Genomic DNA, 22,495 nt, shown 5'->3' with positions numbered 1-22,495 from the left:
ATGGTATCCCTTAACACCGAATCCAGACAAACCCATTCCCTTGGCCTTGGACAAGAACACGAAGTCGAACGTCGTCCCGAACCCAGATGGCAACAAGACCCGATAATTCGAAACACCATGAATCCTGTTTCGATATTGCTCGCTGATTAGCAGTAGATCAGCATTTACCTCCGCAGAGAACTGCGCTAGCAACTGGTGAGGGTTTGCACTTCGGTCCATGTTAATTTGTAAAATTCGGATCATGCCATTCGCGCCCTAGCCCTTTTTAGTTCCATCCTAAAGATTGGATACCGTCCCGAGCCCGCAGTGTGCGCGACGCTCTCACAGCACGCGCCACGGTCCCTGCAGAGAACGCGACTTTCGCTTTCATTACAGGTTTTCGCTTGGTGGCCTGTCTGGCCGCATCTCCGGCATGTTGTCCTCCTATCCGGTCATTTGCAGGTTGAAGTATGTCCATAGGCCAGACACCTGTAGCGCTTGTACCCTGCATACTACCTATCCAATTTTGATTTCCCGGTGCTAAGTAGTTTCCTCGCATATTGCTCGGGGACTTCCACCATGCTATTTTATAGCTTCGAGCATTTATAGAGGCGATACCTCTCCGGGCATTGGTTACTTCTGAACATTCACGCTTTATCGTCTCCTCCACATCGACCTTTTCTGTGAGGCCGTCAAGATCCCGGATTTGTAGAGAGCGCATGGGTGCTAGAAACAAGAGCCTTTTCCCCTAATAACCACTCAACGGCTTCGTAGAACGTACTCTTGCTAGTTGTCGTCATGCCAAGTTCGACGAGTACCCTCCCACCCTTCGTTTTCCGTATGCAAGACACTTCTACTCCATTCTCTTCGGGTTTAATCCAGTAGCGGACTCCACTTCCACTTCCACAAATGTCTTACCTTCCGTCGGCTTAATGAGCAGAGCCGACGTCCTTCTTCGCTTCCTCGTCTTTTCTGCCTTTGGTTTACAACCTCCTTGCCTTTGGACAGACCGGTCTCTGGCGATGTAGTCAGTTGTTTCCCTTTATCCTTTTTCGTCTGCTTTTGTTAGGCCCTGGAAACTATTTGATGAAGTTTCCTGCAGGCGCATCGTTGTTATTCCGCTTTTTCGCCAGTTCGCTTTGAAGTGACCTATCAGCGGTTTGGTGCAAGCAGAGTTCTCAGCGGGAAGTGCGGCTGTTTCTGATTTCCAATCGTCCTCCTCTGCTCTCCACGCCTGTAGAAGGAGATGCGATAGTTCCTCTAGTTTCATCAGCCCGTTTTTGACACCTTTGCTGACGTTCCTTTGGAAGAACGTTAACAACCGCATACGCTTCACCACTGCCGCCTATTCCCTCCTCTTCCACTCCAACTAGGACAGTCGACTGCAATTACACTCGGTGCGTGTCCGAATCCACCTGCTCAGGATTAGCGATTCTGACTGGTTTTTTTTTTTGGAACAGGGGCACTACAGGGTGTTGCAGTTGCCTTCCCCGTGCCGTTCGTCATGCCACTTGGTACGGCTTCCTCTTTATTTGAGCATCCGATTATCACATCGGATATTTAAGCCCTCGCTGCCTCTTTCGCTCATCGCTGCGGTGAACGACGCATTTTTGTGCTTCCTTCCCCCTGCTATTTCGTTAATTTTTTGTTTTTTTTTGTTGGTTTTGATTTATTCTCCATGGAAAACTCACCACCGTATAGTGTGGAAGGGAGCGGTCCGCAATATTCAGGAATAGGTGCGCCCTCGTGGACACAGCCCCTTCTCCAATTCTCTTTGGCTTGACCTACGCTTAGCTGAACCCGGAATTCCCGGACGAATCAGTGCACACTGCCCAACCAAGGTACCGAAAGGGCTTGCTCCTGATACACGTCGCAGCTACCACCTTGGCAGAGCTTTACATAACCCCATCGACGTCGACAACGAGCTGTCGACAGCTTCGGACATTCCCAGTGTTTCAGATGGAGTTATTCCTTCCTGAATAACCCGATCAAACAATTCACTGAGCCACAGTGTTGGGTCCCAGCTCTTCGCTTTCCAGACCTCAGATACGATGTGTTCATGTCCTGTGGCTTTCTCCAATTTCATTCGTTTTATTGCCTCCTTGATTTCAGTTGCGCTGACAGTCAGTCCTAGGGGTCTTACGTGACTACCTGCAATGGAGACTTAATCCTACGGTCTTCTTAAGACACGGATTCATTTTTTGACCACAAGCAGAGCCCCACCGCCGCAGGCTACAACGGTACTAGTCTATACCAAGTGCATGGCTCAGCATTCCTACTGGTGAATGAAAGACCTACCAAAATCTCTACCGGACTTAGGAGTACGGTACCCATGGAGAAACGCAACACCACGCTCATCTCCGAAGGTCTCTGTTCGCTTGAATGCAACCACAACCCGTATGAAGCTCCCACAAGGGGGCCAACCCTAAACAACCGAACTGAACGCACATTCAACAGGAGTATGTGAATTCAGGGGCTATCTCGGTTCTCATGGTACCAGTATACCCCTGGTAAGGTTTCGTGACCAATTTGCCACTTCAGATCCCCGTGCAAACTCGGGTCTGATCGCCCTGATTAGGTCTTTGGAGCATTCGCCTACTGAATCACGGCCGGGAAACCAAAGTGATTACAGCGTCTCTCGGTACCACCACTATGGAGGTTCTCCTCGGCCACTTGGTTTGGGTTCAGCCGACAGGGTTGCCGCCCCGTCTTCCTCATCGCCACCTCTGAGCACCAGTTGCACTGACAAGTGGAACTGCTTCAAATGTCGGCAATGATTGTGGAAGTAGAAGATGAGCAAATTCTTCAGTTGGAATCTGCTGGAAATACTCTCGCCATCTATCCGGTTCGACTTGACGGTTGGTAAGCACAGTAAAGTTTTTGTCATTAACATTCGTTTTCACTTTCAGCAAGTCGATACAGATCTTTCTCGCCATTCCGAGTGTCCAGTTTATCGTAAAGATTTTTGTAATGTTCCGCTTGGGTGACAGCGACTGCTTTTTTTGTTTCTCGGTTGGCATTCTTATCAATTTGGCAATTGGTCAGTGTGGAAGCCGTTGAGCTTCTTCTCTAAGCAGTTGAACCCCGCTCAACGGAACTACAGCACCTATGATTGCCGCGTACTTGAGCATTAGGTACTTTCGCTTCTCCCTAGAAGGCAAGCCGTTCACAATGTTCACGGTCCATAAGCCTTTTACGTATGCTTTGAAACAAAAGCCCAACAAAGCGTCCCCTCGTCAGTTTCGACATCTGAGCTTTATAAGCCAGTTCACTTCCGATATACAGCACGGATAGGCAAGGACAACATAGTTGCTGACGCTTTGTCACGTGTCTTCGAGGCTAACATCCCCGCCTCACTCGATTTCTCGGCTATCGCCAAGGCGCAGGAGGATGACGCAATACTTCAGAACATCAAATTCAACTCTAAATACAAATTTCGGGATTTGCCCATCTTCGGCTTGAATCTCTCTCTCTGCTACGAATAGTTGGAAAATGGACCCCGGCCACATTTCGACCACCTTTCGCAAGGAAGTCCTCAACGCGGTTCACGACATAACGCATCAAGGCATCAGGACGACAAATCGGTTAGTCACTGAGAAATACTTCTGGTCCTCCATAAATAATGACATCAACCCCCGGGCCAGAGAGGGCATCGCATGCTAGAAGTCTAAGGTCACCAGGCATGTAAGACAAGAAGTGGGCTCATTTCCCCGCACTACCAAGCGGTTCCACAACTTACACCTCGACATCGTAGGCTTTTTGCGAGACTCGCACGGTTTCAGGTATTGCCTCACAATCATCGATAGGTTTATGCGGTGGCCAGAGGCAATACCTCTGAAGGACATTACGGCGCAATCTTGTGCCAAAGCTCCCTATCGAGAGTGGATCGCTCAACTCCTCACAAGTCCGTCTCTCTGTCTGTCTGTCACGCGCACTTTTCGCAGAAACTACTGTACCCATTGACAGGGAATTGAGTGAGAAATCCCCATACATGTGGTGAATTGCTGTGCGTTGAACCTATTTTTTTTTCTCGAAATATGACAGTGGGGGGTATCAAATAAAAAGCCTCGATTGGTACTTTTCAAGGTATGTATTAGTTATGACATTGATTACAAAATGAATGGTTGCGAGAGGTGAAAATGGTCAATTACTTGAGGGACTCATCCTCAAAAACTACCCAACCTAAAAAAATCAGAAATCATGGGTGCTCCAGGCGCTTGTTAAGTTAAAAACAATATATTATTCTATTTTGTATTTTTTTTTGCGAACCCTCCTTAAGCCCATTTCGCGATAATATAGGCTTTAATACGTAGCATAAAACTGGAAAATTTGGTTGAAATCCTACTATTATTTTCAAAGTTATAACAGGTCAAGTTTGCCTCTTTCGCGTCAAGTATCTACTATCTAAAAGATAGTGATATTTGATAGTGATGATGAGGCATAATAGGCTCTGACTGAAATATGCAATTCACTTCGCTTGTACATCTTTTCTAATTTTCTAATTTTGTCAAAGATTTGACTTTTCCATAATTCTACCCATAAACATGGCTTCTTGGGTGACTTATTCAGTTCAATGTTTTCGATTTTGAAGTCCCCATTTTCCTGCTTGACCAATTAAGTCAATTCATGAATTCATGAACGCTACAGATGCATATGTATCTAATGTTAATCCTATCTGCCTCCAAAAGCTCATCAATTAGATATCTGGATGCCTTGGCCATTTTAGTCTTGCGTTCCCATGTAATACTCAGCTAATTCCACAAAGCAACCAAACGTTTCACAGTATCAAAAGGATATATCTCCGTAATCCCAACTTCCTTAGTGCCATCAAAAAGCGCATCTAAGCATAAAAGATTTTATTATGTTCTCAAAGGGGTCATCACAATCTTGAAATTGACTTTGGCTTTAGTGTAGGATGCCTAATCCCTTTTGAGGTTGCTGATGGTGATGGGTGGTCAGACATCAATTTTCCGGGTCATCTATTTTTGCATGATGATAACATATAGGCACTCCTGAAAGTAGTTTACGGTTACAGAGAGAAATTAAATTGCATCTTGTTCAATTTTAGATGAAATGTAAGATAAGAGTTAATGCATTTCAAACTGAATACATTTTGCTTTGATATGGATCTTTGAAAATGACTTCTTTGGAGCGGCATATCTTTTAAACACCTAACGCTAATTAATGCCCAGTTAATGGAAAAAGTTAGCCAATTCAAGCTATTCCATCCCCACCTTAAAGATATTCCTCCCCCATCAGTTTGACAAATCGATTCAATGAAAAAAACTTTCCACTTTGGGCTTCTTCCCTCTTCTTCAACTTTAGCTGGGTCCTGAGATTTTCTAAGCTTGTAGGCTTGAAAAAATACTTAATGTCAACGAAACTTAGTGAAAAGTTTAGAAAATTTCATTTTCGAGCCTATTTATTGGGTGAACAAATAAGTTTTTTAATAAAACAATTTTATATTGCATTTCGATAAAAGAATCCGGAAATACTTTTAGAATCAGCGATTCCATAAAAGTAATAGGAGACATTTTTCAGATACTTCATGCCTCGGTTACTGTGAAAAACGTGATGGCCATCAATCGTCCAAAGCTCAAATTCAACAACCTCCTGCCATCCTGTTTCCAGCATAAGATACTGTGAGCCTACAGGGGGGCTCAGACTATCTTTGAAAATTATTTTATCCTTTAAATAGGTACTTAATGCAGTTAGAGCTCCAAATATCCACACTTGCAGGGAACTACATTGTCCTTGGTTGATTCTAAGGGGGGTCTCCATACCTTTTGGTCGCTTATCATCGACTTCGATGTTCAGACCAATCTTGGCAAGTGAATTCTCGTCAGCGCGCGTCAAAGACGCCTCTAGTCCAACGCAACATCTTCGTCTCCATTACCGCAAGACGCCGTCCATTGTCTTTGATAGTCGGCCAACACTCAGAACTATAGACAGCGACAGAACGGACGACATTACGGTAAATTTTAGATTTGAGACGTTCTTTGATACGTCGATCACAAAGAACACTAGTTGTGGAATGCCACTTTATCCAGGTTGCGTTAATGGGTGAAGCAATTTCATAACGCAGTTCTCCATTGGCTGATAGTATTGACTCGAGATATTTAAATCGTTCAGTTCTGGACAGGTCAAAATTCAGTTTGAGACCGTATTGCATTTTCCATTCCATTTTTGGACAAGTTGCTTGAGGTCATTTTTTGTATTAGATGCTTGGAAAACATCGTTTGCATAAAGCAGTGTATATGGCACTGGATGTTGGATGTCCCGTGTGACAGTGTCCATAACAAGAACAAAGAGGAGTGATCAAAGGGCGCTTTCTTGATGAACACCAACAGAAACACGAAACGGTTTTGATACACCCGCCATACTTCGAACTTTACTTTTCGGATCGTGGTCGAGCAATTGAACCCAGCGTACGAATTCTTCTGGTACTAAGTGTTGTCGTAGAGCATACCAGATGAGTTCGTGTAGCACATGGTCAAACGCTTTGTCCAGATCTAGAAATGCAATGCAAAGAAAGCGATGCATCTCACGGTGTTTCTCCATGAGTAACCGCGCAGCGTGTATTGCGTCGGTGGTTCCACAATTCTTGACAAACCCCGCTTGATTCACGGTTATTTCAACGATTTCGTCAATACGGTTGTCAAGAATGCGTCGAAAAATCTTCATGGTGTGGAAAAGTGACCGGATCGGACGATCATTTGAACATTCTGCTGGACTACCTTTCGTTTTCCATATTGGAACTGTGGTACTTTCTTGCCAGTCAAATAGTGCTCTCTTCGCTTTCCAGAGCTCAGATGTGATGTCGTCAGGTCCTGGGCCTTTCCTCGATTTCATCCGTTTTATAGCCTCCTCCTGAAAGTCCTGGGGGTTTAGCGTGAGTACCCGCCATGGAGGCATAATCCCACGGTCCTCTTCGGACACGGATTGATTTTGAGACCACAATCGGAGCCCATCTATGACTGGCGCAGCGGTACTGGTTTATACTGAGTGCAGGCTCAATATTCATACCAGGCAAGGCCTCTGCCGCAACTAAAGGGTACGGCACTCGAGTTGTACAGCGCAACTCTACGCTTGGGTTCTATGGAGCTCTGCCCCCAATGTAGACATAACCAGAGCCACCATGAGCTCCCACAAGGGGGCCAACCGCAAATAATCGGGCCGAGAGCACATCTTCCCGGAATTCTCCAGGAGCATATGCGCTCTGAGGGCCATTCCGGTTCCGATGGTACCAGATAATCTCCGGTGAGGCTTTGTGGCAAGAGCCACTTCAAATGAGTCTCTTGCAGACTCGGGTCTGACCATCCTCCTCGAATACGTGGGGACGACACTCCCCAGCGGGTTAACTGGAATTATCTCGATGGGGAGAACCGCAACGGAACCTTTCCATCAGTTAACTACCGCTTTGCGTACAATACAACATGGAAGGCGTCATAAGACAACGCTAACGCCAATCACACAAGACTGGTGGCTGTCCACTACGGCCACTATGGCCATTCGTCCATCATACTGCAGGCGAGGCAGCGTCGAGAAACCCTCTCCTTCGTCAAAAGACAGTACGCGCGAATTCATTAACTCATTGGAGCGTCTCACTGCTGGTAAGGCACTGGATAGAATCAAGGATACCGTTCACTAGGTGAACGCCCATGTCGTTTAGATTGCGGATGTCGCAATACGCTGGACGGACGCAGAGGACATGGAACCAGTCCTCTGAGTCTGCCCAACACAGAACACAACCTTGACTGGAGGCAAGGTTCCGCGAGAAGAGAAACTCATGCAAGCTACCAGGCCCCGCCAAGAGGAAGTCCATCATAATACCGAAATCCACGACTGAACTTCTCCTAGCAGACACATATTTGACGTGCTCATACGTAACCCTATCTTTCCCAGATTCGTTCCATCTAAGCTGCCACTTTACACCCTTTTGACCGCGAGCGATCCTAGACCCTCCACCTGATCTACTCTTACTAAATTTTTTTTGCAGCAAAGTTACCCTCCTCCTGATCCTGTAGGCCGTGGCACGCCGGACTACCTCCAGATCAAGAGGAGGAAAACCCAACAAGACCTGCATAATAACGACACTCACTGACAAGCGTGGAGCAGTTTCCTACCCTGTGCCGTCATTGCAAAATCATACAACATAGGGGACCCGTACGTACAACATGGAAGGAAGATTCCTACATAAATTGATCTACCAGCTCTCCTGCTTAGATCCCATTCACAATTTAGTCAACCGTGGCTTGAGCTTGCTCGGGTGCAGACCCAAGGACATGCGTTCCGCGATCGTGACTCCCAAGTAAGTCAGTTTCTGCCGGTATTTCAATGAAACTCCATTAAGTTGAACCAAGAGCGGACGACGTAGCCATCCTTTCAGCATTATCGCGACGGTTTTTTCCGTTGAGATCGCGACATCGACTTTAAGAGACCACGTGTTAACGATGCACATGTACTCAATACCCTGCTGCTCGAGGTCTACTTGACTATTCCCCTCAACAAGAATGAGGATATCAACCGCGTAGGCAACACATTCAGCAACGGTAGAAAGCTCACCCAACAGTTCGTCCATCACCATGGAAGTAGCTCTTCCACAGAGCTAATTCCTGGCAGTCACACTCACAAAATTTTGACAACACAAACAAGCAACTTAGGTAATCAAATGCGCCTTTGAAATCTACAAAGATTCCAAGGACGTACTTGCTAGACAACGGATAACAAAGCTCTTCACATACATTAAGGCGTCGTCAGCGGACCTGCCAGTACGGAAGCCATACTGTCTATCAGACACCACATGAGATGTTTTCACCCCCAGTCACTTGACCATAATCCTCACCAGGACCTTGCCAAGGGCCGGGAGAAAAGATATGGCTCTGTACGGCCGAGGATTATTCTTATCTTATCCTTCTCTGGTCACCTCAGGCAGTCTTCCAGAATGCAGGGAATTACCTTTCCCGAAAGCAACATTTAAACAGACACTGGACATGAGATGGGATGGCCTGCCAGATGGTTTTGAACATCTCGCCAGTCATCCCATCCCAGCCAGGTGACTTCCGAGACCTGAGCCCCGCTATGCTCTCCTCGATCTCACAAAACCTCAGGGCAGGAATTTCTTTCCCTCCTTCAACGCGACCGTCAGGAGACAACGAACCGTCTCCATTCTTCTTCCTTAGACTGCTCAACAGATCTTTTTAAGACGAGACACCTCGCCTATAGGTGAGCCTAAGTTGGTTAACATCAACATCAGGAAGGACAATACTTAGACGGTGCGCCTTTTGGAATCTCTTACTCAGGCGATGGACTTCCCTCCGCTTAATACGGAGAGCATTCGTCCACCACGTGACATGATCACGAGCCCAACGTTCAGGCTTCGTGGTCACTCACATTCCATCCATCCAACAGTCGCCATGACTGAACAAACGCCTTTGTTGCTACATTTACAAAGGTAATATCAATGTCACTGACACCCCTGGAGCTCTGAAAAGTCGAAACAGTTGACGGGACATTTAAACAAAACAAATGGTACGTTAACAACAATTCGGACAATACCTCTCTCCCACGTATAGCACGGTGGCAAAATGTGTGCACAGCAACCTTGCTGTTCTATATAGGGGACACCGCATTCGCGTTAATGCCCAGGATGAATGGTGAATACGCGGGACCACCTCGTTCAGGTACGCGATATAATACTCCAGGTCGTCTGTGAGTGGGCAATACGTGCTCAAGCAAAACCACCGTCCTAAGGGCCCCGTGATTGAGACACATACGACCCGCCCATTAGTGAGACTCTCAACACAGACGCAATCTAGACGCGTATCATTAATGACAACGGCCGCCCAGCCCCACCCTCTAGCAGTGAGCCCCGGCATGTCTCCAGGTAAGCCTCTGATGCAACCATTAACTGCCCAGGGCTCCTGTAACATGGCTACCCTAATGTTGAACTCACGCATGTGCTGGCCGAGGTCGTGCATCACGGCAGCCGCTCTGGCGTAATTCAACTGCAGCAGTCTGGGCGGCATGGCGCACAGTGGCGGGCGTTGACCCATGCGATGCCTGCGACGTAAATCGGACAAAGTATCGACCAGAGCTTATGCCCGGCCTGAAGTCTCCGGAACGCACAGTTCCGGCAGTGAACCCCGTTACTGCAAAGGGATGCTATATGGCCACTCTGCGAGCAACGAGCGCAGATGTGGTCCTTCGCACGGTAGTCAGCCACGCGCCGATCAAAACCAAGAGAGGGAGCAAGTCACGCGACCTGACCCTGTAGCTAAACCATTTTACATACACCCTTTCGGTGGATGTCAACTTGTCAATCACTGCTGGCGTGCCCTCAATTACAGCATTGCTGACTACTTTAGAACCCGACCGCATTGGGCGACTTACAATCCTTGCCTCCTTCTTAAATCGCTCGAAGGACATCTGGTCCCCCAAGTGATTCTCATGAATCTACTGCATCAGCTTGTCAGCAGCTAATGCAGCAGCGCACATCATAGACGATGGCACCAGGGTTTCCGGGGCAATGCCAACTCCAACCCGTGTTTAGAGAAGTTCGGGTTCTCCACAACCTTCCTCCGTTCCTCTTCGGAGGCTTCCACTGTCAGCTTAAAACGAAATTTATAAGACTGGCAAGGCTCACACTAATCAATGTGCGAAGCCAGACAAAAGCAGCAAGTTCACTCTGCAGACCATTCGGTATCATCAGAAAAGGAGATACTCTATCGTGCTCCCTTTTTAACCCCGGAAAAAGTTATCTGTGATGCTGAGGTAAATGCAAGAGGCACCATCCTCTTTAGGTCCACCCAACTACTGGCCTATGCTGCAGATATAGACATCATGAGAAGAAGGACCCCGAGACGTAGAAACTGCCTCCATCTAGAGGGCCAGGTGGCGCGAAATTTTGGGCTGCACATCAAGGAAGGTAATATGAAATATATGGCGGGCAACGTCACTACGAAAAGCAAACAATTGGCAACATCAAATCGCATTGGTCAAATGAAAACAATAAAGGTGGGGGACTCTTTCATCTTGGGTCGAAAATCACAACGGGTAACAGCTACGGCGAAGAAATCCACGCACAATTCTTGCCAGCTAACAAAACCTCTTTCCGCTTATAAAAACTGCTTCGCTTGAAACGTCTCCCCATAGGGTCAACTATAAGCTCTTAGCCCCGTTGGAGAGAAGCATCCTCCGCAGAATTTTTGGTCTCTTACATGAGAATGGACGATTCCGATACCGTCGGTTTGTGGATAAAATCCGGCTCAACAGGTTACGAAAGGCGGGTCACTTAGTCCGGGTGGGTGAGGATGATTCAGCCCGGAAAGTCTATAAGGTAAAAAAAGAAGACCAGGCAGACCCTGGCTGAGATGGAGTGATGGCGTAGTTCAGAATGTCAGACAGTTTTTAGAGATATCGAATTGGTGGACCTCGGCACAAAACCAGGATGCCGGGAGTTCCTTACTAAGGTAGGCCTAGACCGGATACCGGTTGTTTCGCCGTTGATGATGGTGATGACACGTAAGGGATCGAAATGCTCAAAGGATCCCTAACAGAGGCTAGCACAGAGCACTTCGATAGAGCTTCAATATTTGCGGGCGGACCTTCACGGTCAATTTCGCCAGCTTTTTATATTTTAGGGATAGCTCTCCCCTCTTGGTCATGTCAAGCCACTTACTATGATTGACGAGGCAGACCCTGCCTGAGATGGAACGATAGCGGAGGCCTGGACGCCAGACAGCTTTTAGGAATATCGAATTGGTGGATCCCTGGGCGCAAAATCGGGATATCTGGAGTTCCTTATTACGATCCACTGGTACCATCCACAAAATGATATGCGGTTCCCCTACTAAGTATGCTCTACCCAACGTTAATAATACTAAATGGAAGGCTAAGCTTCTTCAGTTATTCTCATATGCTGATGTTTCCTCTAGTTCTGTGCTGGGCAGAAAAGGGTAGAACAAATCACTCCGACTTCGAGTGGTCTGGATTTCGCTGGTTCACTATTGGGCATGATTCACGTTAGTGAAGCACTAATAATGGATTTCTTTTTGCCGAATTCGATAACCCACCAACGCAACATCGCTCGCAGTTGCCTGAAATGCCCTTCAATTCTCCCCAGGAGTTCCCGACATACCCGTTCCTCCTTGGGGTGGCCCATTCTTCGGCTATTTTAGGAGAGTGGGTTTCATTGTATGTAATGTAATCGTCGCCCGTCCTTAATATGTGACCTATACACTGCCACTTCCACCTTCTAATCACGTCGCTTTGGGCGCCAGGCTTGTCCGATCAAGTTCTTCGTTTGAAACAATATCAGGCCAGTGTATACCCATTATACGGTACGGTGTCGGGCAGACAGGGTGTTGACGAAAGCTTGGAGTTGACAGTGGAGTTGACTTTCCAGGTGCTACTCCCGCATAGACACAACTTGATCTTGGTGTTGAGATAATTGAATTGCCAGATTTTATACAACGCAGCGAAGGCGAAAGTAGCATTAGTTAACTCATCGAGCGACATCAAGTGCCACCGTCGTTTCAGAACTACGTGCCCTAGATACCTAAGTTGATCAACGCCTTTTGTTGTCTGTCTATTAATCGATATAGGGATAGTGTCAGTCAGATTGAAAACCTTGCTTCTGTTAACGTTTGTTTACATTTCAACTGCGCTTTGCTTGTTTTTAAATCCAGAGCTATTTGACCAAGGTCCATGTCTCGGTGTGAGTGCAAGCATATGAAGACTAGGTCTTTGAGCAAAGACAAGATGCAATCCTAGCGGACACCGTTTTAAACCTTAAATTCTTCTTATATAATATTTCGCCTAGATTCCGCAAGGGGCATTTTGCGCCGCCATATGTCGCTGTGACAACAGCCATTATACTCGAAATACCCTCCCTGTTCGCGCAATCGAAAGTTTTCTTGAAATTTATGGAGAGCAAGCGAAGCGAAGATCTAAGGGTATTGATCTGGTTAGTGAAGGGGGTCTAGAGCGAAAACTAACCTGTTTACAATTGATCAAGCTTTCTAGGTGTTATAGGGTTATTAGAACAACCGCAGGGAGTAGCCAGATATCCCTCCAATTGTTACATTCAAAACGGGTGCTTTTTAAGGTTTTGTGTGAAACAAAACCTTATTAGAATCGAGACGGTGTCTGTCTGTCCGTCTGTCTGTCTGTCTGTCTGTCTTTTTTTTTTTTTTATGGATGGAGGTGGAAATCTTAGAAAGACACTGCCGCGCCAGGTTGCAGCAGCGTGTGGGATTCTCACCCACTAAAACCACCCCCACTTTCTCCTTTTTCCTTCCCCGCGGGACCGCCGCAAAGCATTACTTCGCGGGGTGGACTGCGCTTTACGCGACCACGCCTTCCGTTCTTCGCGTCCTCCTTGCGCGCTCCGTTCTTCCCAGTTGCTCTTGTATTCGTTTGATTGCGGTGTTCACCGCACACCAGTTTCCCTCCGATTTCAACATTTCCCCGACGATGTTCTGCGGGCTTAGAGTGGTTTTCAGGGAGTCTTCCAGACTCCTCCTTTCTGAGAGAAATCGTGGACAGTGGAACATAACATGCTCCGGGTCCTCAGGTGTGCAACCACATTCAGGACACAAGGGAGAATCATCCAGCCTGAATTGGTGCAGGTACTTCCTGTAACCGCTATGTCCTGACAGGAATTGCGTCAGATGGTAGTTAATCTCACCGTGTCGTCGCTGGATCCACTCTTCAATACGGGGAATCAAAGTGTGGGTCCAGCGACCCCTCTGCGAATCATCCCACCGTTTCTGCCACTTCTCCAGCGACTCTCGCCTTGCCGCCTTTCGGTATTCTGCATCCTTTTCAAAAGGATTCATTTTCCTTGTCTCGTACAGGCAGCGTGTCTCACTTGCCAGAATGTCTATCGGGATCATTCCCGCAATAACACACGCTGCCTCGCCTGATATTGTTCTGAAGGCGCTGCACACCCTTAGCGCCACTGAGCGGTAAGTCATATTCACTCTCCTACGATTACTCTCACACGCTAATGCTTCCTCCCAAACTGGTGCCGCGTATAATAGAGTGGAGCGAACCACTCCGCCCACAAGTAATCTTCGACTGTACCTTGGACCTCCAATGTTAGGCATCATCCGCGCTAATGATACGCTGGTATTTGCCGCTTTCTCACAGGCATAGTCCAGATGTCCCTTGAAATTGATCTTAGCGTCAATCATCACTCCTAGGTATTTGATAACCGGCTTCGAAGTGATAACGTGACCACCAACGCGAATATTAATCGTATGATATTTCTCTTCCTACGATTGGTAATCAAGACCGCCTCCGTCTTTTGTTCCGCAAGGTCAAGCTGAACCATCTCCAGCCACGCTTTTATGGCGCTAATGGTTTCGTTAGCGTACATTTCAACGTCTTTAGGTTCTTTCGCGACGACAACCACAGCTAGATCATCTGCGAAACCGATTATCGTGGCCTCCTTTGGCACGGGAAAGACAAGGACCCCATTGTACATGACGTTCCACAGGAGAGGACCCAACACTGAGCCCTGTGGTACTCCTGCGGTGACGGTGTACTGCTTGGATCCCTCATCCGTGTCGTACCACAGTGTCCTCTCCGAAAGGTAACTGTTGAGGAGCTTAGTCAAGTAACTAGGGACACCCGTTTTCACCAGTGAACTTTTTATCCACTCCCAGCTTGCGGAATTGAACGCATTTTTGATGTCCAATGTCACTACGGCACAGCATTTTTTAGACGACATCGCGTCTCGAGCCAGCTTCAAAACAACGTCTACGGCGTCGATCGTTGAGTGGGCTTGACGAAATCCAAATTGTCGCTCCGATAGTCCATCCTTGTATTCGATGATAGGGAGCAGTCTGTTGTAGATGACCCTTTCGAGCATCTTTCCTGCCGTGTCGATAAGGCAAATCGGTCGGTATGATGATGGGTGTCCTGGGTGTTTATTCGGCTTCGGGAGCAAAACTAGTTTTTGCCTCTTCCACCGATCGGGGAAAATTCCTTCTATCATGCATGTCTCAAACACGCTGATAAACCAGTCGGGTCTGGTCTTAACAGCGAGTTTAAGGGCTGTATTGGGAACAGCATCCAGACCGGGTGCTTTGTTATCACCAATTCTCCGGCAAATTTGCATAAGTTCCTCCTCAGTTACCGCAGGTATGGTGTAGACGTCGAGTGCTCGCTTGTGTTGTTTGCGCTCCCCTTTATCCGGGGGGAAGAGCGCCGTCACGATATCGAGAAGAAGATGCGGGCAGGTGAATTGTGGTGTTCGCCCTCTCATCTTCTTCATAACTATCCTGTACGCTGTTCCCTAGGGGCTTTGGTCTGCCTCTGTGCAAAGCTCCTTGAAGCATTCTCACTTGCTGGTCCGTATAGCCTGCTTAAGCCTACCTCGAAGGTTCACATATGCTAGCCGTTTCTCGTCAAAGTCTGGTCTTGCTCTAGCTCGTTGGCAGATCCTTCTAGCACGAAAACATGCATTCCGTAGCACCGCGATCTCTTCATTCCACCAATAGTTTGAGCGCCTTTTTGCGAGAACTCGTCGCTCGGCATAGCAGCGTCGCATGCTCTTGTTATGCGTCCCATCATTTGCTCCCAATAGCATCTCTATGAATGCATCCTCCTCAAGCCCTTTCACGGACCAGCCCCTGTTTCCAGCCTCACGGGAACACGCATCGACGCATGGCCCATATTCGATCTGGAGGAAAATCGCCTGGTGGTCGCGGTGAGTATAATGCTCACTGACAAACCATGTCATTCTCCTCGCCAATGTGGTACTCACATATGTCAGATCGACTATTGAGCCCGACCCTGTCCCACGAAAAGTGGAAACGTTTCCCGTGTTGGCAAGCATCAAATCTAGCTCCGCGAAAGCCTCGAGCAGGATACGGCCCCTGATGTTCGTAGTGCGACTGCCCCAATCCACGGCCTACGCGTTGAAATCACCAGCTATGATCTTGGGGTTTCGACTTCTTGCATCCGAGACTAGCATACCTAGCATTCCTTCGAATTCTGTTATCGTCGCGCTTGGTGGAGCATAGCAACTATATATATAGATACCAGCTATTTTTGCCCTGACGAATCCAACTTCTGGAAACTCCATCACTTCTTGAATGGCCTGATTTCCACACGCCCATAATGCCGCCTTGCCAGTTTCATCTGCAGTCCAGGCACCGCTCTTATTGTTGCGATAGGGCTCGCTGATTATGGCAGCTTCGATTCCCTTCTCATAGATGGTCTGCGAGAGAAGATCTTGCGCTGCCTCGCAGTGGTTGAGGTTGATTTGTATCAACCTCATTTTTTTACTGCATTCAAAGCTCGCCTAAACACTGGGCATCTGCTGCTGCCTGCAACGTGCCGACAGTCGACGCCCTTTTTTTCCTTGCAGAGCATGCATTCAGGCTCAGCCTCGCATTCCCTGAACATATGGCCTTCTCCCCCACATTTTCTGCAACATTTTGACCTGTCACAGTCACCGGTGCATTTCGCCGTTATGTGGCCGAATTCCAGGCATCTAAAGCAGCGCTTAAGGGATACCTGCTCCCTGAGTCGGCAAACGACCCAACCTATTTTTACTTTCCCAGCCGCCAGCAGTTTGAACGCTGCTTCAGTTGGTAAGCTTATGGTTGCCGTTTGCGTGCCTCCGTATGCCTTCCTCAGTCCCCTGATTGCGGAATCTTGCAAGCCAAGTGGTCCGAACTGCTTTTCTAGGGCGTTACGGATATCCTCCTTGGTCGTGATTTCGTCAATGTCCTTACATTCTATGACAAGCTCCTGCTTTCTGGCCCGTACTTGAGCTTCTTCCCCTAAGGACTTCTCCACCTTGCCGAGGAAATTTTCTACCGTTTTGCCCGGAGACTTCTTCAGCTCCAGCATCAAGTCTCCTTTCTGGAAGCGTCTGATTCGGCTGACGTTTTCGCCAAGGTCCATCAGCTCAGGATCGGATTTGACCTTCCTAAAGATATCGGCGTATGTCATATCCCCTTTTTTGGAGATGATGATTAATTCGGGCCGTAATCTTCTTTTTTGCGTCGTATTTTTCCTTCCACCAACCTTGGTCCATGCTTCCTTGGTCCCTTTTCGAGGCTTTGCCTCCCTTGGGTCAATTGGAGCCGGCGCCGCAGTTTCCACGATGTTGGTAACTTTGTTTCTCTTGCCTTTTGCCGGTGAGAGGCCTTTTTGCCTTTTCGCGTCCTGTGACGATCCGAAAGAATCGTTCGCGCACTCTCTACTCCTCTTTTCAAGTTTGCCGCCCTTTGGATGTTGAGGGGGTGTCACTTGTGTTGCCTGGGTGACGCTTGATTTCTTCGAGGCGTTTTTTTCTTCCTTGGCACCATTGTATAGTACCCGAATGGTACGGACCATGTTTTTGATGGCCTGGTGCACGTTGTGTTTGTCCTTAATAAATTCAGACAACTCTACTATTTTACCTCCGAGTAGGGCAAACGATGATTCTTCCGGACTCTGACATAGCTTCTCCGCTTGGTTTTCACGTTGGGCGCTTACGTACTTATTAGCCTTCCGAGAGTTTCCCTGATTTCCTTCCTTCATCAAGGTTGATTTCGGAGGAGATCGCGCTATCGTCGAGCTTCTCTTAAATGGATCAACCACTAAGTCCTGCGACATATTTCGACCAGGTGTTGTTACCCCGCTATGGGCTAATACCTGACCAGTTTGTGCCCCATCTTTTCTTGGGTTTTGAACAGGCGTTCTCGGGAGTGATGTACTCCTTTTAAATGCCTCTTTCTCCAGGCTACTTGTAGTATTTGATGCAACGGTGGCCAAGTAATCCACCACCGAGGCACTGCAGTCGAGGGATATCGACGGCCGGGAGCCTGCTTGCCCACTCCCAAAAGCCGCCGGTACTGGGTTTCCGAAGCCCTCCACCGTAACTTTATTCTCCTTCTGTTTCTCCATGTTTGGTTTTATTTCTGGGCATCCTTCCCATAGCCAATTTTTATCCACGGGCGGGCGTTTACTTCCCACCTACCCGGCCTGCGCATAAGCATGCCCATACACGCAAACCTCCAAATGCGTATATGTGCATATTCCTACGCATCCGCCGAGCATTCCCTTATCCGCACGAAGGGACGCGCCTGATGGGAGATTTGGCAACTCCGCAACTGTCTGTCTGTCTGTCTGTCACACCTGATTTATTCGGAAACGGCTAGACCGATTGACACGAAAATTGGTGAGAGTATGTAATCTGGTGATCCCTTTACATGCAGTAAGTGGCGCCATCTTGTGTTATGTTTAAGGGGGGCTCCCCGTACATGTGAATGGAGGGTGCACATTTTTTTTTTTCACAGAATGTAGCCATGTAGGGTATCAAATGAAAGGTCTCAATTAGTACTTTTCGAATCTGGTTCAATATTTGTTATTAGATGAAACATAGGGGAGTGAGGGTTCAAAATATGACCCACAAAAAGTGTAACAGGCCTCGTTCTCAGAACCTATCCAACCGAAAAGTCTGAAAAAAATCACAGTGGTGCATCTCTACGAAATCTAGGCCTCGAAATATATCCGGTTCCGATATCTGCACAAATAAAGTTAATAATAGTATATTTCCACATTTTAGAAATTTACCCGGCATCCCCCCTTATGTTCATCCCAGAAGTATAAAATTTGGCATGCCTGTAACGAAGAATATAATGCACAATTCGGTCAAGTTTGAAGAAAATCCAAGTATTATTAACAAAGTTATAGGGGGTGAAACTTTACAATTTTTCGTGAATTTCGTGCACTCTACAACCTGCATGATGTCATCATCACATATCAATTCGTCAATACTACAACGAAATGAGTTCTTATGAATTGGGTCGCAGGGAATTATTTTGTTTTAGTTTTTTAGTTATTTGTCAGCCAGACATGTGTGTATGTAGGTATATAATATATGCGTGCTAATGAACTTTGCGGGTAGTGCCTAATTCAAATAGATATAAGAAGTAAATCGGAAATATGGGTACGATCAGTACAGTATTCGGAAATAGGCAGTTTGTTTGTTTAGGGTGAGCGTGATATCTATGGCTGCAATATGTACGTATGGCTCGTAGTTTGGAAAAATATGAAGGATTATGTTGGATTTGTAGCTATATACGGACAGAAAAATGTGCGTTGAAGTTTCTTCCATAAGATGAACACAAAACCTTTATACCCTAAGCACGAGCTTCCGGTATTCCGACTTGTTTTTAGAATCTTAATGACCATTCCCTTCTTCAAATCTCTGGGAAAGGTCTCGGATTCCCAGTGAGATCAGTTTGTGTGCATTGGTAATTTCTCTTCTGCTCGGAAGAACAGTCCGTATCCGCATGTTACGATGACAGGCCATTTCATCTACAAGAGGCGCAAGTTCATGGGATGCGATGCTGTTAAAAACCGTGGTGAAGTCTTCCTTTCACCTCAAAAGCTGCTCGTCGTCTTGAATGAGGAGTCAATCGTTTACGTCCTTCATACGATTGAAAAGCTTGCGACCACGTGGAATTCTGAAGGTATTGCGCTTTTCATCGTCAGCAACGGTTAATAATTTAATCCTTCCGTTAATCGATACGCTTCCACGATTCCACAGTCAACCAGGTGTTATGATGCCCCTACGTAGCACTCGAGAAAAGAGCATTTTTAATGGCAGCCCAATGCTCATCAATATTTTTATGCGGATTAGCCAATATATGGGCCGTCCATTCAGCATGATAGCTCTCGCACTGTCAGTCGACATCTGGATTATACCAACGGTCGATGTTAAATTTGGGGGCCGCAGTTCTCCTACCCTGCAAGAAGTGGAAGATCGAACGAAAGCGACCATCAGAAGGTGATCCCTTTCAAGACTTCTCTTGTTACCTATATCCAGGAGACGGATCCTGAGTCTACTGCTGATCACAAAGTGGTCGATCTGATTACTCATATGATGTCGGTCAGTTGAAGCTCAACTAACTCTACGGCAGGCAGGTGGCAAGGTGTTGCCAGGGGAAGTGGGACACTGCAAGAACGGTTGTCACCAATGAAAAAGCGAGAGCTGCTATACTATCATTTGAACAATTCAAAGCATCTGGCATAGATGGCATCTACCCAGCGATGCTGAAGGAGGGTATAGAGGATTTAGAGCAACTTCTAAGAAATATTTTTGGAGGATGTCTTGATCTAGGCTAAGTGCCTTCCTCTTGGCAGAAGGTGAAGGTAGTCTTCATACCAAAGTCTGGGATGATTATTCAAATCCAAAGAACTTCAGGCAAATCAGCCTAACATTATTTTCGCTGAAATGTCTGGAGGTTGAGGGTCAAATTCGCGAGAAGGCGCTAAAGTCGCAGCCCCCAAAATGAAAACCGACATGCTTACCAACGTGGAAAGTCCTGTGAGTCTGCTCTTCATTCTTTGGTCTCAAAGATAGAGGAGCCAATTCTGAAAGGCGATGGGGGTGTTCGTAGACATTAAACGGGCTTTTGACTCTGCGCCCTTCCAAAAGCTCTGTGATTCCGCTAGAGAGCATGGTGTTGACAAAACTTTAATAAATTGGATCTACGCTATGCTAACGCAGAGATTGTTGTGTGCTGAAGTGAGTGTTGATCGCTACTTAACAGCGGAATCGACGAATGGCTGCCCTCAAGGAGGTGTGCTGTCGCCACTTCTGTGGATTATGCTGATCAACTCGCTACTATGCGAACTAACAATCTGCCAATACACGTTGAAGCTTACGCTAATGACGTGGCTGTGCTTGCTGTTGGTCGAAATCTCGGAATGGTGTGTAGAAATACACAACGCGCGTTGATTTGATTGACAGTTGGTGTCTCAGGCATGGACTTTCAGTAAATCCAAATAAAACCGTAATGGTATTATGTACAAAAAGGAGGAAACTGAATGGTCTTTGCCTTCCAGAGATGAGGGGTACAATCCTTCAATTCTCCGAAGAAGTGAAATATCTGGGAGTTATTCTAGACAAGAAGCTTCTTTGGAACAAACAAGTAGAGGTAAAGATGAAATGACCTCTCGCAGCTAATGGGCTGTGTAGGCGGACCTTTGCCTCGACATGGGGACTTAGGCCTCAGGTAGTAATGTGGATATATGTTGGTATCATTAGGCCGATGTTCGGCTATGCATCCGTAGTGTGGTTGGTTAAGGTGAAACAGAAGAGTTTTCGCCGTAAACTAGCCACACTGCAAAGAAGTGTGTGTCTGGGCGTCACCCGTGCCATGTGCACCACATCCGGCGCAGCTCTGAATGCATTACTCAATTGTTTATCCAGATCACTGCAATTAGAGCAGCTTATAGACTAATTCAATTAGATCTATGGGAAAACAATGGACGTGGGGGCACAGAGCCTTGGAAGAGCTATTGGGAGAACTGAATCTATTTTTCGCAATGCCTTCCGATTCTCAGATCTCCATACATCTGTTTGATAGAAGATATGATGTTATCTTGAAACGGAGAGAAAACTGGGACGAACCAGAACAAAGCCTGTCAGGATATACTGACGTCTTCTACACCGATGGCTCAAAGACAGAAACTGGTTCTGGAGCAGAAGTCTACCTCTCGAATAAAAACGAGAAGTGGGCTTTTCCCTTGGGATAATGCACAACGATCTTTCAGGCTGAAGTGTATGCGATCCTAAGGGTGGCAACCTGGATGATTGACGAGCGGTTGAAGGGCAGGCGCATCGCAATCTGTAGCGACAGTCAAGCTTCATTAAGGGAGTCGTGTAGTACTTCAAAAATCGTCTAGGGATGTAGAAATCGATTGAATTATGTTTCTAGATTCAATACGGTGGATTTACTCTGGGTACCTGGTCATTGTGGTGTAGAGGTAAATTAAATCTCGAATGCCTTAGCAAAACAGGCTTCAACTTTCCCCTGCCCGAACCCGAACCAGCAATTGGGGTGTCGGTAGCATTGATTGATGCTGTTATCAAAAACTGGGCACAAGCTTCCCGTAATGGCAGGTGGCGAAGCTTTGATGCTCCTAGATAGACCAAATTTTTCCTGTCAGAACCAAACAAACATACTGCAAAGTAAATCCTATTTGACCTGACCTGTCCTGACTGGCCATAATTCACTAGCTGGGCATATGTTCAGAATAGGAATTATCCAAGATGATACGTGACCATCCTGAGATGAGGAAGCGGAATCCACTGAACATTTTCTATGTGAGTGACCCGCCTACGGACGCATCAGACATCAGATTTTTAGTGCTGATGTGCTTCAACTGCAGCGGATAGCACCACGTCCACTGACGTAAATCCTGCGATACATAAACGAATCCGAGATATTCCGCTAGACGGGGGAATCGACTTCAATGGACCGCTAAAGTCTGAGTGCTCAGAGGCTCGTCAAACCCCACACACACACACATACACAAGTCCCGGGAGGAGCTGAAGTTGATTTTGGATAACCGCGAGCGAAGGCTTGTATAGGTTTGGTTGACGCGCTATACCCCACCAAGGTGAAAGTGGTAACCATATATATAAGAAAATGTCAAAACCGTCAACGATGATGACATTGGCAGTTTTTCGTCTTTGAAGTCGGAGGGTCCGAGGACG

At 47.0% G+C, this 22,495-nt stretch overlaps 1 protein-coding gene across 1 annotated transcript in view; it reads left to right on the top strand.

Annotated features, from left to right (window-relative positions):
• LOC119660543 (basement membrane-specific heparan sulfate proteoglycan core protein-like) overlaps positions 1 to 22,495 on the top strand; it is a 447,358-nt gene that overhangs the window by 222,267 nt on the left and 202,596 nt on the right. The gene's annotated exons all lie outside the window — the stretch shown is intronic.

The sequence above is a fragment of the Hermetia illucens genome, chromosome 6, assembly GCF_905115235.1.
Source record: "Hermetia illucens chromosome 6, iHerIll2.2.curated.20191125, whole genome shotgun sequence".
Taxonomy (NCBI): domain Eukaryota; kingdom Metazoa; phylum Arthropoda; class Insecta; order Diptera; family Stratiomyidae; genus Hermetia; species Hermetia illucens.
Note: the sequence above shows the minus strand (reverse complement) of the source record. Positions and strands in the feature narration are given on the sequence as shown.